The sequence below is a fragment of the Gracilinanus agilis genome, chromosome 3, assembly GCF_016433145.1.
Source record: "Gracilinanus agilis isolate LMUSP501 chromosome 3, AgileGrace, whole genome shotgun sequence".
NCBI lineage: Eukaryota > Metazoa > Chordata > Mammalia > Didelphimorphia > Didelphidae > Gracilinanus > Gracilinanus agilis.
In genome coordinates this window covers 668846465-668864924 of record NC_058132.1, presented here as the reverse complement: position 1 = coordinate 668864924, position 18460 = coordinate 668846465, and positions in this window count along the sequence as shown.

The window sequence follows — 18460 nt, the reverse complement described above, 5'->3', positions numbered from 1 at the left end:
TAGGGCTGTCCATAAGAGCAGCTGCATGCAGGGACAGTTTGGGAATACAGCTGTGTATCATGGCTGGGGAGAACATGGAGGTCTTACTCGCTAGCCCTCTCTTTTGAAGGAAAGTCACCATGTTTCCTTTTGTGCGTGACTGTATCTAGGTACAATTATCATATTCCACATTTATTCAATTTGTATTCTTCCTCATTCACTCTTCATTGATTAGCCTATTTTCTATTTGCTGAACTTGGTGGTCTATCTCCCAACTCCATGCCTTTGCACCAACTATTCCCTGTGCTGAGAATGTTATTTCTCTTTACTTCTGCCTCATAAAATCTCTGGTTTCCTTCAGGGTCTCAGCACACACGTCATCTCCTCACGCCCCCAAGTTAGTGCTGTCTTCCCTTCTCAAAGTAATGTGTTCAAGGGAAATAAATGTAGAGGTAAAGGAAGGGAGGGAGAGAGAGAAAAACAGAAGAGGAGAGAGGAGGAGAGAAAGGGAAGGAGAGAAGAAGAGAGGAGAGGAACGAGAGAATTAGGAAGAACTTCTTGTAGGAGGAGGCTTGTTTTGAAGGAAGCTTAGCATTTTCCAACATGGAAGCTGAGAAAGTGTGTATTCCAGTCATAGGAGACCACCTGTGCAAAATCATGACGATGGGAAATGAGAAGCCACTATGGGGAACAACTAATGGGCCAGTTCGACTAGAGGAGCTTAGTAGAGTAGATCGCGTTCGGAAGGGAATACAGCAACATAAAATAAAACCAGAAGGGTAGGTGCAAGTTATTGAGGGGGGGCTTCAAATGATAAATGGAGGATTTTATGTAATGTTTCTGAGAGTCCATCAGGAGTCACTGGGGACTTTTGAATGGGAAAATTATAGAGTCGGATCTGTTTTTCGGGAATATCATTTCAGCAGCTGTTTGGACAGTGATTTAGAAAGGGGAGACTGGAAGCTATTGCGGTAGTCCCAGCCTAGAGGTGCTGCTTGGGAGATCGATCCAGAGTAAGGGGCAGAATATGAAAAATCAACATGATGTTACTAAATGATACTAAGACATCAACCTATATTAAAGGAACAGGGGAGAGGGGAAAGGAATGTGCTCTCTTTTATGAGAGTTATTTATAAAAGGAAAATCTTGGACTGACATAAGATCCATTATGTGAAACGAAATTAGATTTCTTCTCATTCATTTTTCTTAATGCCTGCGAGTGGCTCTGTGGCTCCAGAGACGCACGGACTAGTCATGGTTGTCATAGAGTTAAAAGTCTGAGCTAACACGTTAAGTCACTGCCGAGACCTTTCCTGCAACTTAGTTAAAACAAGAACAAAGAGTCCATGGAAAGCACCAGGTGTGACATGGAAGAGATAAGGAACAAACTCTTCTGTGTACATATCACTCCGAGATTAGGGAGTGACTGGAAAGATGACCTCCACCAAGAGGTGGGGCACCGAAGTGAGCGTGAAACCCAACACTCATCCTATGTTTCAGTGACTTTGATTTCCAAAGGGCTGCTTTTCAGGGCTAAGAGTCAACCATTCCATTGTAAGTCGGCTTTAGTCTTTTCATAAGTTTATCATTATTCTGAGAGTTTTGGCGGAGAGGCGAAGGAGCTGTCTGACGGCCCAAATCTATTTGGATTCCTTTCCTTCTCCTCTGTGAAACACTCAGACATCTGTTTCAAGTAATTTGAAGTGTTATCAGGTTGTTTTTTTTTTCTCAAAGTGGGACTTACTGCCCCCTCTCCACTCCAGCTCCTTTAGTCTCCGTCTCCCCCCAATTCAGCTTGGCACAGCGATGACCACAGGACTATAAATGAGGATCCTTAGAATCTCTTTTTCCTCTTAAGAAGTTCAAATGACCTTGAACAAGTGACAATTGTGGGTCTCAATTTCCCAATCGGTGAAGTGATCGCTTTGCGCCAAACGATCTTCGAGGGCAGCCACTAGCTCTGACATCCTCCTAGTCTGTGAATCAGACAATCATTTATTGGTCCTAACCTTGTAATTAATATATAGGTTAAAATTCCCATTGGCTTTTTTGATGAGTTGTTGTTCCCACCCTTCCTACCTCCCTAAATCATGAAATTGAAGCATTAAATAATCTCAAGTAATGTAATAAAATCTGTAATTAATTAACTGCACCAGAGATTATCATATTATGAATTAAGTGCCTCCTCCTTACTCATGGTGCTGGAGTGGCTGCGATAAATAAACGGATAAAAATGCATTTTCATGGAGGCTAATTTTCAAAAGAGCCTTCGGTCATTAGATTAATATTTATTGAGTCCTATCAGTACCTGCTGAGCCTAGCGCCATTTATTCTGATTAGAAATTTCTTTCATTCCAAAGTAATGTACAATTACCAGGGACAGAACCGGGAAAGCTTTAAATAAGCTACTTCGACTATTGGCTCAGACCTAGGAAAGTGTGTTTATGGAGCTCTGTACTTCAGCAGTGGTCTAGCTGGCCCTCAGATCATAAGTTTTTGTCAGAATTTTTATTCTGTATCCACCATCATGGGGTGGGGGGGAGCTAGGTGGTGCAGTAGATAGAGCACTGGCCCTGGAGTTAGGAAGACCCAAACTCAAATTGTAACTCAGATACTATCTTTTTACTCTCTTTGCCTCAGTTTCCTCATGTGTAAAATGAACTGGAGAAGGAAATGGCAAGCCACTCCAATAGCTTTACTGTGTGACCCTGGGCAAGTTTTTAACCCTGTTTGTCTCAGTTTCCTCATCTGTAAAATGACCTGGAGAAGGAAATGGCAAACCACTTTAGTATTTTTTTAATATTTTATTTTTTATAAACATTTTCCATGGTTGCATGATTCTTGTCTTTACTTTCCCCTTTACCCTCCCCATATCCAAGGCACATTTCCACTGGTTTTAACATGTGTGATCAATCAAGAGTTATTTACATATTATTGATAGTTACATTGGTTGTGGTCATTTAGCGTCTACTTCCTCAACCATATCCTCATCAACCCATGTGTTCAAGCGGTTGTTTTTCTTCTGTGTTTCCACTCCTGCAGTTCTTCCTCTGAATGTGGGTAGCATTCACTTTAGTATTTTTGCAAGAAAACCCCAAATGGGGCTACAAAGAGTCAGGCATGACTGAAAATGGCTGATCAACAAGAGCTGATAGGCAGCCATTGCCATTTATTGATCTATTGAGTGGCATAGATATATTCCTTAGGTAGAAACCTTTGGTAGCTTTGTAGAAGTATGGATTAGAGGCGGAGAAGAGACTTGATGGAGGGAGAAAAATAAGAAGGCTATTGGAAAGGGCATTGAGGGATGATGGGGGCCTGAGGTGGAGGATAGTGTCACCTGAAAGAAGGAGATGGATGGAGAGATGTTGAGGAGTCAGAAAACAACAAGATTGGGGAATAATAATAATAATACCTGGGTTGTGAAATTGGTTGACTGGGAAAATGATGAAACACATTCAAAAGCTATAGGAATGCTGAGAAAAAAGGTTGGAATTGGCAAGTGTAAGATACCTAGTTCTGTTGTGGATATAATGAGTCTTGCGTGGCTAAAGGAACTCTAGATCAAAATGTCTAATAGACACCTCTGGATCTCAGAAGATAGAACAGAAATACAGATTTGGGAGTCATCTGCAAAGAGACAATAATTACATTTATGGGGTTAAATAGATCATTAAGTCAAATGAAGACAGAGAGAGGAGAGAAGGGAGACCATGACAGAACCTTTGGAAAAACAAACAGGAGGCATGATATTTATGGTGGTCTAGCAAAAGAGACTCAGAAGGGGCAGTCATACAGATAGAAGGGCAACCAAGCCAAAGACATGGTTCAAATGGTTAAAAACCCAGATAGAAGTGCCTATCCAGGAAGAAAGGGCACTCAACAGTGATAAATGGTGCAGGGAAATTGAGAAGGGTAAAGATAGAGAAGACGCCATCAGATTGCGCAATTACGCCATCACCGGTGCCTTTGAAGAACATATTTTCAGTTGAGAGAAGTCAGAAGAGAGCAAGACTATAAATGGTTGAAAGGTGAGTAAGAAAGGAGGACGTGGAAGCAAAGGGTATAGACAACTTTTTCTAAGAATTTGTCTGAGAACAAAAGGAGAGACACAAGACTCAGAGCTAGAGAGACCATCATGAACATCATTTCAGTCACAATTTCATAGGTGAATTGCTTTTCACCCCTCCCCATTTGGACTGACCCAACCCTCCTCACTGTTAACAGGTGCATGTGGCTCAGATGAGACCATAAAGTGGACGTAATGGTGCCACTGATCACAGACAGTAATAAGCCTCTTTGCTTGATAGTCACAGCTCATAGATGGTTAATCTTTACCCTTAACTCATCAAGTCCTTTCCTGGAGAAAACACCTGCTCTCCTTCCTGCCTCTCTTAGAGAAATCCCTCTTCTGGGACAGCTAGTCATATTTGGCTGCTGGGGATCTGGAAGGTTGCTCTTATTTTTTTTTCTTTTCTTTCTGTGAAGGGACCAATTATTCCTCAGTCAGGAAAACACTGTCAGTTATTGATTAAAACAAAAAGTAACTGGAAGAAAACTCAGAACAAGATAATTTCTAGATTGGAGCAGAAAAGATGTCCTCCCCTCCCTAGAGGCAGGGCAGTGTTGAGAAAATGATAATGGCAGAGACTTAGTTTCTATAGACTTTGAGGTTTAACAAACCACTTTCTCACCTGTGCACAACAAACCTGTGAAGCAAATGATTAAAGGAGTATTACCCCCATTTTATAGATGTGGAAACTGAGGATCAAAGAGATAAAACAAACTTCTCTGATTTTGGAACTAGAATTTGAACCTAGTTGACTGACTGCACTTCTAGGATAATTTCCACCATACCCTGCTGTTCCTTGGTAGATGAAGACTGGGTACTTACTAGGTCTGGTTTTGCCACTAGCTCTCTGTGTGAACTCGATCCAAGTCATTTAACTTCTGTGGCCCCAGGCTCCTCTTTTATAAAGAGAAGGCATGGGACCAGGTGATGTCTAAGAGCCTTTCCAGGCGTAACATTCTATTATTGCTACAGGAACCACAGGAAAAGGACCCTTTTGTTCTCTCTGCAGAAAGGGATCTAAAGTTCTTATTTCACCAAATTTAATTCAGCAAGTATTCCATCTCCCATTTTTGCTAGAAAAGACTGAGATTTACTAGTAGGACAAATGAGAACTGTTGCATTTATATCAATTAATTGGATATTTATTATGTATATACTATGTCCTAGGCACTGCACTAAATGCTGAGGATCAGATAAAAAAAAAAAAACAAAAGCTAGTTCTTGCCCTCAAGGAGCTTACATTCTAATAAGAGAATTTTATGTAGTACATTTTAGTTTGCAAAGTAGTTTCTTCCCAAAAGATCTGTAAGCCAGGTAGGACAGGTATTCATTTAAAAAAAATACTTGTTATTAAGGTTATGTGGGGTAGAGTTGGGGTCCAAATCCTGATCCTCTAATCCCATCCAATCCTGAAATATTAGTTTAAGTGTTCACTATGAGTTAGGCATTGTGTTAGGTGATGAGGATACAAAGACAATGAAAAACAACACCTGCCCTCAAGAAGTTAATATTACAGTAGTACAGGCTACAGAGGACTGGATTTGGAGTTAAGAGGACCCAGGTTCAAATCTTGACTGTCACAACTTGTGTGAGTTGGGCTAGCCACTTAAACCCATGAGGTCTCAATTTCCTCAACTGTAAAAGCAGGAGGTTGAACTAGATGCCCTTGAAAGTTTTCCTTAGAGAAATCTCTGAATTTACTACCTCTTAAGGCAATGCTATCAAACTCAAATAGAAATGGACTGTCAAACAGATTATAGCTTGCATATCGACTTCGAAAACCACAAATTAACCTGATCTCCGTTCTATCATATTTTAATTTTAATTTTGCTTAACATTTTCCTATTACATTTCATTCTGGTTTAGTCAGCAGTCGGGTGTTGGGGGCTACAGTTTGACACCCCTGTCCTAAGGCATTCTCTTTCACCTTGGAACAGCTCTAATTGTTTGGAAGTTTTTTCCTTGCCTTACATTTTATTTTTTCTCATCAGTTTAAAATGATGCTCCTAATTCTGCCTTCTGGAGCCAAGCTAAACAAGTCCCGAAAAAAGGCTTGAATTCTTGAAGAACATTCACATCTCTGCTAAGTCTTCTCTTCGCCTGACTTTCTCCAACTCCTTCTTCTAAGTCTCATACATAGAAAATACTTTACTCAACTTAAGATGCTTCATTCTTGTCAATTATTAAATTTCCTGAAGGTTTTTTCAGGAAAAAAAAATTTATCCATCTTTGGCAAACCGAGACGGGGAATTTAAAAAGAAGAATGTATTCGAGATCCATTCGATTTTGAGTCTTTCCCTCATGACCTCCTTGAAATGGATCTATGAAATGCCAAGGGAAAAAAGGGTCCTTAATATTTCGTTTGCAAATTCTCTGGAAAAGCAGGAACAGACATAGGCAGGAGGGATTAGTCCCTTCACTTCCCCCTTTGCTTTGCTCAATTGACTTTTGCATTGTTCTTAATTCTATGAAACCCACTGCCAGTTTTCTATTAGATTAGCATGAGCGAAAACTGCCCATCAGAGAAATTGACCTGTCTTTTAAATATCAGAAACATCTTATCCCTGAGCAATTATGGCATATTGATTTTCCCAGCCAATGGGGACAAATTTAATTTTGCTTAAAATATGGCTAATGTTCACACCTGCAAATCATTATTCTGCCTCCTTAAATTTCAGGGGCATGCTCCACTCCTCTTCTTGCCTTTCATGGCTTTGTGTGGGGTTGGAGGGGGGGAAAAAAGGAAGACTGGAGGAGAAGCCATTATTGTTGATTCTAAATGAAAAGCCATAGGCTATCAACACCGCCAGGCCATACTTTCTGGGTTGTAAAAGGAAAATAAAAGGCAGGCATTATTTCCCCCTCCCTCAACTTTCCCTTGAGTGGGATTGTGTGGCATCTTGCTTGACATGGTTTGAATAATGCATCTCAATTCAGGACTCCCCTAATCACTTTGTCAGCTTTAAACTTCAGATTGGAGGGGAAAAAAAACCAGAACTATTTGAGTAAATCATAATTCATGCAGAGCCTTACCCTCTGCAGCTGTTTCAGAGAGTGATGTTGGTCAGAGTTGCACAGGAAGAGATGAAGTATATATCATTGTCTACCAGAGGTGCGATGGATAGCAGCTTATAATTCAGAGATATGAATCATCGAAGAACTTGGGGACCCGAGAGTCAGCAGGCTAGGGGGATAAACTGAGGCCAAAAAGATCACCTGAGATCATCAACCCATTAGTGACTGAGTTGGAATTAGAATACAAAGCCAGAGTCTTTGGTTGCTATCACAGTTACTGAGCTAAGCTACATCACATTTCAGCATGAGCCCAAAAGGCTAGGATGATAGAAATATGGAGGCAAAGGCTGGCCCTCTGTTTTCTATACTGGTTAGTCCATACCTGGTTCATCGGGGTTAAGTTCTGGCCATCAAGTCATAAAAGGAAGAGTGATTAAAGTCTAGTACGCATTTAATAAATGTTAGTTGATAGACACTGGCAGACTTGATATTGTTCAGGATTTCAAAATATCATACTTATACCAGTGATTATGGCAGAACAGAAAGAGGAGTCTAAGAACTGGAACTCAAAATCCTGAATATTCCACTTACTCTCTAGTGATCTGGGGAGAGTCATCCTTTTGTGAACCTCAACTTTCTCATCTGAAAAATGAAGGCAGTGGATACGATAACTTTTCCAAGTTGGTTCTTAACAATTACAAATCTGTGATTTGATGACAATAGAGTCATTGAAGCTTTTTTTTTGCTAAGTGATGATCCACAAGAGTTTTCAAGGAAGGGTTGGGTGATTACCACTTTTCAGGGATACTAGAGAGGGTATCCCTGAATGGTGTCAGAGAATCCAGGTCTAGAGGGGATCTAGGCTAATCCTCTCATTTTACAGATGAGGAAACTGAGACCCAGGGAGAGGAAATGACTCTCTCAAAGACACATGAGGAGAAAGTAGAAGAACATGGATTCAAATCCAATTTTGATTGCATATCCAAGACACTTTTCACTGAGCGACACTGCATGTCCTAAATGGGAAATTAGATTAAAATGCTCTCTAAAGGCTCTATTCTAATTGTAAGATTCTGTGATAGGAAGAAACTAGCAGAAATTTAGCAGAAATTAAATTCCTTTTTTCCTATGACGGGAGTAGAATATTAAGAGGAAGAAAGAGAGAGAAAAAAAGGAAAGAGAGAAAGAAAGAAGAAAGGAAGGATTGAAGGAAAGAAAGAAAGAAAAAAGGAGAAAGGAAGAAAGAAAGGATAAAAGAAAGAAAGAAGGAAAGAAAGAAAGAAACCGTATATTTGTGCCCACAGTCCCAGAATGCAGTGGAATGAGCAGGTCTCCAAAAAGATTCTGACTTCATGGTCAGAGGCAAGGCTATGAGATAAGCATCTGGCTCAGACATAAATTCTGAGTATTGCTTAAAGAATGCTGGGCAGCATTGTCAAAGGGCATTTCTGCCTAGTGCTTACCTTCCAGCTCAGTGCAAACAATGGACCCTTAATCTTTACAACTCCTCTGTGGGGTCCCTAGGCCAGTGTGCCTTCATTTGGTGTGTGGGGAAGCTGGGAATAAAAGGGAAATAACCTTGAAGAAATCATAAAAGCATTGAAACTTTGAGTCAGAAGAGGCCTCAGACCTCAGTTATCTGCTTCAACCCTCCCTCCCCTCTAATGTTCACACAGCCTTCCCCCAAAAACCTCCAGAAAGGGGGAGCTTCTCTATCAGATAGCTAATTCTACTCTTGGATGCCTTTGCAAAGCTTTTCTTGCTAGTGACAAAATTTGCCTGCTTTCACCCATTTGTCCATGCTATTTCCTCAAAGGTCAAGTCAAATGAATCGAATTCCTCTTTGCTATGGCTTTTTCCAGAACCTCGAGGATCTCAAATTTCATCAGCATCGGGTATGGCTTCCATTGTGGCACATCACAACGCCTCTGAATCTTAGTAGATGGTCTAGGGACTGCCTCTCTTTTGTATTTGGAATCCCAGAGCTTAGCACTGTTCCTGGCACGTAGTAATTAACTAATCTGTGCTTTTTCACTCATTCATTCATTTATTTATTCATTCACTGTTCCCCCCCCCTCCTTTTTTGCTCATTCATTCTTCCTGGCTTTCTGTGACAGAAAAATACTCATGGTGATGAGTTTCTCCAAATTCTGCTAGATCATCCTTTGACAACAGACACTGAAATCCTTGCCAGGCTCATTCCATATTCAGCAGATTGGAAAAACCTGGGCTTTTTTAGAACAGGCTCGAAGATCCAAGGAAATCTCCACTCCATGATTGGAGTAGGATTTTTTTAGTTCATGACCTTTCTTGCAAATCCCCACCATTACGAGCTTTGAAGACAACATTCATTTCTCTCTTAATTCTTTTTTACAATCTAGGAATCTTTATTCCCCCTTTGAAAACTTAAAATTCAAAATTAAACTTCACGTTCAAAATTTATTTCATTCTATGTTCCATGAGAAAATGTTACAATTTTGATTTCATTCTTTTCAGGAGAAGATGGTGGTGGTGGTTGTCTAGAAGAAGGGTTAAAGCTTGGACTCAAAATGCATTATTATAGGGGGCAGCTAGGTGGCTTAGTGGATACAGTAGGTTCAAATCTGATCTTGGATACTTCCTAGCTGTATGAGCCTGGGCAAATCGCTCAATCCCCCTTGCCTAGCCCATGCTACTCTTTTGCCTTGGAACCAACACACAGTATTTTTCTTATTTTCTTTTCCTCTTTTCATTTGTAAATAAACTTCCATAAAAGTCATTTTTTACTCTTTTTTTTAAACCCTTAACTTCTGTGTATTGGCTCCTAGGTGGAAGAGTGGTAAGGGTGGGCAATGGGGGTCAAGGGACTTGCCCAGGGTCACACAGCTGGGAAGTATCTGAGGCCAAATTTGAACCTAGGACCTCCCATCTCTAGGCCTGACTCTCAATCCACTGAGCTACCCAGCTGCCCCCCGTAAAAGTCATTTTGACTTGAGGTTATTCTTTAATTGGGGATTGATAATTATTCAATTTTCTGGTGACCAAACCTTTTAAAATTCACCCAACCCAAACTCCTTTTTACCCCTTACAATTCTAAGATGGAAGGGAAGGGTTTTAAAAAAAGCTAATTATTATGGCTGTTTGGTGATGTAGTAGATAGCATTCTAGTTCTAGAGTCAGGAAGACCTGACACTCAGCAAATCACTTACCCTCTGTTTGCCTCAGTTTCCTCACTTCTAAAATGGGGATAATAATAGCACCCAACTCTTAGGGTTGTTATGAGAATTCAAATGAGATAATAATTGTAGAGGGGCTCAGGACAGTGTCTGACATACAGTGAATGCAGCATAAATGCTCATTATTATTTTCAGAGATAATGCCCAGGGACGTACATGTCTTATATATCATAAACTGTGTTCACCTATGCATAGATCAGTGTATGTATATGTGTGCACATATATATTTCTACAGACTTATTGCCATCCTTAAAAATTCCAGACTACCCATTTTTCTTGACCTCTTCCCCCTCAGCTGGTAGCATATCAGTCTGCCTTGTATTCATTTTGTATATCTTGAATATGAACTTTCCTATTGTTCCATACATTAGAACGTGAAGTCTCTGAGCTTGGGACTCATTTGACTTTTTCTCTTTATATTCTCAGTGTGAAATAGAAGCTTGTTGATCAATTAATTGATTAATTGAGTATTGACGAGGGGTAGAAAGGGCTCCCCAGAGCAGGTCCCTGGAGTTTTGGTAAGGAGCCAGGCTTCAGATAGGAGCCAAAGGGAACTAGAAATGTTTTTGCTGATCTCTGATCCCTCCTCCTTTTTTCCTCCTCCCTGTGATCATCTCCGATTAAAAGGTGCCCATTGTCTTTCACTGTTTGTTCAGTTGTCGTCCCCTTGATGCCACCAGGTGACATGACAATGGCTGAGGTCTGCTTGCTTTTTATGGGTGATCCCCACACACAGGGAGTGGTCTGAGAGTCAGAGAGGCTTTTTTTAAATTTTTTATTTTATAGGCATTCGATGTCTTCTCTTTGTCAGATTTGTGCTTTTCTTTCTCAGCCAATTTGCAACTGCCATCTCAAATAGTGAAGCAAGACTTGGAATGTCTTTCCTATATCTGAGATGATAATCAGCTCTTCACATTTGCAGAGTCAAATATGGGTTTACGCATAAGCAAGCATTCTATGGCACCGGTTTCTAGGCTCTGGACTATGGAGTTTTGCCTTTTGAGGTGTGTTCCTTCCTCTTAAGCTGGTCTCACAAGATCAGAGCAAAGCTGATACTCAGATATCACTCCTGAGAACTCATTTTTTTTTTAGCTAAGTAGAAAGAACAACCAGATTTAACCCCTGAAAGAAATGTCCCCTCCGAGGCTGTTTCACTTTTATCACTGACTCTCTAGCATCTGGCACATAGTAGGCACTTAATAAATCCTTCTTGAGTGATTTACAAACAAATGGGGATCCCTCCCACCCCCAAAATGCTCCTGTCTCCATTGACAAGTCTGACATACTGTATACACTGGCACAGAAAAACTTCAGATAGGAACCAGGTTTTTAATTGCAAAGATTTCCTCTGACATGAGTGTTAATGAATGTTGAAGCAAAAACAGAAAAGCCATTCCTTGCTTAATGATTGACAGGGTGAGCAAATGACATGGTCTTCTGAGGGGAAGAAATGGCTACTGTTCTATGGTCTTTTCCAGTGGCAGTATCAACACTGATCACATGCTGAGAGATAATGATTACAAAGCACAACGATGGAGGCACGATTCCCTCAGCTACACAGCGACAAAAAGGGATGTTAATAATTATGCATTCATGTCACCATTTTGGTAGTCATGGACTGGTATTTTGGTCTTGAGAGTTCATGGGAAACTTGTGATTAAGTTATCTACATTCTGAGGACTTCAAAGAGATAGATAAACTCTATGAGAGATAAACTCTAGAGATAGGAAACCACTAGAGTCCAGAAGAGCTGGGTTCAAGGGAAAGAGTCATGGTATCAGAGGTTCAGATCTGAAAGAGATATCATGGACCACTGAGTCTAGCCTTTTCAATTTAGAGATGAGAACATTGAGGTCCAGGGAAATTATATGACCAAAGTCATACAAATTAGAAATGACAGAGATGGGATTTGATCCAAATTAACCTTCTTTCCTCTGTATAATTCAGCCATCCTAATATGGACTCTTATATGGACTATATGAGATCCCAGGGAACTTATATCAGGGTTCCAGATAATTCTCTAGGGTAGTGGCTCTTGACCATTTTTGTTGGCAGTCTAGTGAAGCTTCTGGACCATTCCTCATGATCATCTTTTTAAATACACAAAATAAAATATTCAGGACTGCAAAGGAAACCAAATGTAGTTATCATAATATCTAGAGAATAAGTTCTTGGACTCTCAGAACAAGAGTATCTATTTGTTCTAAGATTATAAACTGCAGAAGAATTGTGGATTTTCATGCGTGGAAGAAGTTTTCACACTGGAAATTCTCTAAGGTTGCAGAAGACTTTGGTGGAGGAAGTTTTCACACTGGAAGTTCTCTAAGGTTGCAGAAGAATTTGCTGGAAGAAGTTTTCATGCTGGGAATTTTCTACTTTGATGAGATCTGAGTTCTGACCACATATATACCCACAGATGAACTAAAATAAAAATTTACAACCCTAATTCTCTTCATGTCTCTCATGCATGCATATCACTGGTGGAACTGGAGATGCACAATTGGTCATATGTTCTCTTCTGCTTCTTAGGCTGTAAAATAATAATGATTGAACATGAAATGTCCCCAGTAAGTCTCAGCTGGGCATGATGCATACTCACAAACCAAGGAATGATGCATTATTTTTAAAAAGAAAATCTCGTTGTGCTTGAGAAGTCTTTCTGAGTACTCAGCATCTGCTCGAACATGTTTCCAACATGCTGAAAGTCCTAGGAGGAGTCAACGACAAAAATGGATTTTCATTCTTTATGGGCACTCTTGACCTGTCCTGTATACAATCCTATTGATCTGAAGGATAGTGTTCCAGGGTAGGAACAGACCTGATTTTGATAAGACAAAATTAGTCACATTTTAGTTCAAGATCTTAAATAAAATCTTAGGCTAACAGATTGAGAATGAGAAGGGGTCTCAGAGGCCATCTAAGCCCAATGGTGGCATTTTACAGATGAGGAAACTGAGACCCAAGGAGGTTATATGTAAAAAACTGGTATTCTTTTTCCTGTACCACATAGCTTGGATATTTTAAAGTGTATTTCCATAAAATCATTACATCAATACTTAAAAAAAATTTCTTTCCATCATCAGCTTTCCCTTTTATTCATGGCAACTAACTTTCCCTGATTAACTAAAGATGGGTCCAGCTGCTATTCATTTCAGCACCAATGCTGCTACTTTTGAGTCTTGTTTATTGAGGTGCAGATTCTTCAGTCTGTGGGTTATCCAGGCATACTGGTTTGCCACATTCTCTTCTCCTCCCCAGCCTCCTGTAAAGTTTCTTTCACTGCTCATTAGTGGCTCAATCACATTTGTCTCTTGTTAGCGTCTCTGGGGGAAAAAAAAAGATTGGCTCTAAAAGGATGAGTTTGGGGGATTACATTTGGGGGTTTTAGCCCGAGATAACTGAGAGTTAGCTCTGCTTAACTTACTGGAAGGTATTCATTACTCTGGGCTGGGGGTGGGAGGAGAAGAGATTTTACCTGCGTGTGGATTGCAGAATCAGGCTAAAGCAGGTTTAGTGAGACTAAAGTGGACCAATGCAGAATTAATATATTACTATTGTTATGTGAGAATTGAGAGATACAGAAGAGGAAGTACTGGCTTCCCTCCTCCCCCTGCCACCCCAGGAATGCTCTTGTGGTTATGGGAGTACTTGTTTACTATTCACTTTGTTCAGTCACTTATAAAGTCCTGAGAAAAGTGACTCTGTGGGTAGAAATGCCCCAAGTGGGGCTTGATCCATGAGTTAAATATTTTAGCAGGCTTGGAAAAGAACATCAGCAAAACAGAAATCCCTAGTGAGTACGTGTGAGCCAAGAATGCCGGTGTTCAAACATTATGACACCCTCGTCACCGAAAAGTGAGAATTGTTTAGAGTGACCATGAAATCACATGCTAAAAACACTGCAAGTTCTATAGGAGACAAAACATGTTGACAGATCCTTGAAATTCCCACTTCTCCGTAACAGAAACAACTTGTATTTGTATAATGCCTTCACGTGTTCAAAGTATCATTGATCCTCTTAGAAAATGAAGGACAAAAAAGTGTTTTCACACATGAATTCAAATGAATCTGGCACCAGCTTCTGTGTTCCTTCCAGTATAAATGATCATGAGCCATCCATGCCTGTCCATCTTTGTCTGTGCTCTACTAGACGTCCACTAAAGTCTTCCCAATCCTTTGACCTAATAGATACCAGGGAAGCACACAGTTCTCCCTTTCTTTTGCCATCTGACCGACCCATTTTCTTTTCTAGTCCATTGATGATTCCTCTTATACTGCTTCTTCCAAATTATTAATTTGAAGTCTATTGTAGACTCACTGTGCCCTCTCCATTGTCCGTGAGGTCATCATTAATTTCAGTCATTTGGAAATAGCAGTGCCTCATGATTCCTATTTATATTATATCGCCAGATGAATATGAGTGTTCAATTCAATAAACATATTAAGCTTCTACTTACTGGGTGGCAAGAACTATGCTAGACTCTGGAGATACAAAGATAAAAACAAAACAGTCCCTGCCTGCCCTATGGGAACTTATTACATTATCGGGGAAAATAACAGGCAGACAAAAAATTAAATACAAAGGGAGAATCTTTCTCAAAGGTAATCCAGCCTCCTCTCCTCCTGTTCTGTTTTGGACCCAAGTCACATCCATTTCCCGAGTCTGTTTAAAAGATGAGTAATAAGGAAGAAATTGCCTTGGTTTTGCTTCTGACTTCATGTAATAGCTGGGACAGTAGATGCTTTTCATCCACTTGCTTTTTAGTGTGAATAGTTAGACCCAGTTCCTTTGAATGATGAATGATCTCTTTTAGGAGTCTCTGCGATGTTTTCACATTTATAATCTTATTGAATGTTTCATGGCTTGCTTTTCATCCCTTTATAATTTTAGCTTTGCTTACCAGCCTTTGAGAATTCAGTCATCTCCAAAGGATGCTCTCCACCTCCGGAGAAAGAAAGAACTATTGGAGGCAGATGCAGATCCAAGCATATTCTCTTCCACATTAGTTTATTTATGGTTTTATTTGGGGGTTTTGTTTTTACATGAATATTCCATAACAACAATGACCAATATAGAAGTACATTTTGCATTATTATATGTGTATAATCCAGATCGAATTACTTACCATCTCTGAGAAGGGGAAAGAAAGTGAGGGAGTGAGACAATATGGATCTTATAATTTCAGAAAACGTATGTGGAAAATTGTTATTGTATGTAATTGGGAAAATAAAATATCTATGAATAAAAAAATAATTCAGTCATCTCTTAGAACATGGCCCTAGACATGGATAGGTTGACATCAGGTAGCAGAAAGCATCTGGTTCATATGTTATCATGGTTAAAAACGTGTGGTTTTATGTCCCTTCGGAAGACAAACTCTCAGTAAATGAGGACAAAGGAGCTACAAGAAGGTAGATTTCACCTCAATCTAGTTAGTCAGCAAATAAGCATTAAGTCCCTACTATGTATCAGGTACTATTATAAGCAGTGGAACATTTTCTAGCAAGTAGAACTAGTAAAAAAAAAAATATATATATATATNGCAGAGAATCTTCAGAGAACTTATGGAGGGGAGTCCTACTTCAAATGGATTCAGGTGGATTGAACTTCAAGTTGAGTTAGGGCAGTGGTTCCCAAACTTTTTTGGCCTACCGCCCCCTTTCCAGAAAAAATATTACTTAGTCCCCTGGAAATTAAATTTTTTAAATTTTAATGGCAATTATGCACCTGTGGCCATCACTGTCCCTCTGGATCACTGCAGCACCCACCAGGGGGTGGTGGTGCCCACTTTGGGAATCACTGAGTTAGAGGATAGAAGGGAAAAGTATTTATATAGCATTTATATTTATTATTATATATATTATAATTATACATTATAATATATTTATATGTAAATTATATATTATAATGTATTTATATAAATCCCATTACATATTATGACAATACATAATATAATAAATTATGTAATATTTATAATAATAAATATATGAAATTTATTATTATATAATATATCTACTATGTGCTAAGCACATCTTAAAAATGTTTAATTTGATTGTCACAACAACTTTTCAACGCAGGTGCTATAAAATTTCTCGATTTTATAATTGAGGAAATTGAGGCAAACAGAGGGTGACTTGTCCAGGGACACACAGCTAGTGTTTGAGGCTGAATTTGAACTCAGGTCTTCCTGACTCCAGACCCACTGCTCTTATCTACTCTACTGTATGACTGCCTTTAAAGTGCCTTTCAGTTCTAAGATCCTAACATCCCGTGATTGCTACACTTGGGAATGGGCTTCCATAGAGAGAGGCTGTGGAATATCTTTTGGTGACCATCTTTAAAAGAAACAGGCATCTATTTGCTCAAGATGGGTCCATGTTGCTTGATGACAGGTGGTGATAGGGAAGGCCTGGTACAGAGATAAGAACTCAGACAAGCCGCTTATTCCTGGGGCCCCAGAAGTTGTCTCCACCTTAGAACTGAGACCGCTCAGGCTACTGATCTCGAAATCAAGTCTACTAGACCCAGCTGGGAGCTGCAGTGGGGCAAAGGCTATCTAAAGGGACTTAGTCATCCATGAGATATTGGATGGGAGGAAATCTACAAGTCTTAAAGTATTAGGAAACACTATTATTGTGAGTGTAAGTATAATAGGTTGTTACATCTGAGCTAGCCTCAACGTTAGGGATCTCTGGGCTCATGGTCCCATGACTTGGTAACCTTGTATAAGTCACTTAACTTGGGTTGCCAAAGGCAGTTCTCGAAGGCTATTTGATGAAGAGTTGCTATCTGAAATAGTTAAAGGAAAGGGAGGTTTTTTTTTTTACAATTAATTAATTAATTTTATTTTTGGTTGCATTTCTGATTGGATGGTCCATAGCTCTAAACCAAAACATAGCTCTAAACCAAAAAAGAAAAAAAATCAGAAGAAAATTCATGGATTTTTGTACATTTAGAATCTGAGTTAGAGCCCAGTGGCTGATCCAGTGATGATCCTTCACACAAAGCAACATAATTATGTTCATAATTTATAATAATTTATCATGATGATTATATTCTTATATCAGCTTGGAATATAATCATTTAAAAATTGAGTCAGATTTGCTGAGAAGCTAGATAGGTTTCTTTGCAGTTATTAGTTGAACCTACTGTTCCTCCTTACCTCCATCTCTGGGAGTCCCTCCCGCCCTTCAGTCTTGAGTTCATGTGCCATCTCCTCCATGAGAGATTTCCTGATCTCCTAGTTATTCGTCTTCTGCTTCCCCCCACAAGCCCCTTTATATTGACCTCGAATATACTTTGAACTTACTTATCTTTGTACATTTGATTCTCCCTAGTAGAATGTAGACTCTGAAAGCAAGATCTGTTTTGTTTTTGTTCTTGTATTTCTAGTGTCTCGGCTAGTGTTTAGCACTTATTAAGTTTTTAATAAATGTTCATTTAATTGAATAAACACAATGGAAGGGGATATATAGGCCTTGAGGACAGAAGGAATGGGAATTGGCGACTGGGGATGATTCGGCCAGGAGAGCTAAAGGATAGGGGTTCTTTTCCTGACCATATTCAAGTCTACAAAAAATTTCCACAGATAGACTCCTGTCTACTAAAGACTAAAAAGGGAAATCATAAGAGGATCAGAAATCTGGATCAGAAAGGAACCCTAGATGTCATGGGGTTATATATTTAGGAACATTATAGATCATATGGTCTGTTCTTATTCCATCATTTTAGTCATATCTGACTCTTCTCCATGATCCCATTTTCTTGGCAGAGATACTGGAGTGATTTGCCATTTCCTTCTCCAGGTCATTTTACAGATGAGGAAACTGAGGCAAATAAGATTAAGTGGCTTCCTCAACATCACACAACTAACATACTGGAGTGGTTTTCCATTTCCTTCTCCAGGTCATTTTACAGATAAGGAAACTGAGGAAAACAGGATTAAGTGATTTGTCCAGGGTCACACAACTAGTAAGTGCCTAATGCCATGTTTGAACTAATGAAGATGAGTCTTCTTGACTTTAGGATTTGCATTTTATTCACTTTACCACTAGCTGCTCATCATATAATCTAGATCCCTTTATTTTACACATAAGGAAACAGAGGCCCAAGAAGGGGGTAGTGACTTGCTCAAGGTAGTAAAATAGCAAAGCCAAGATTTGAACATGTATTCCAAGA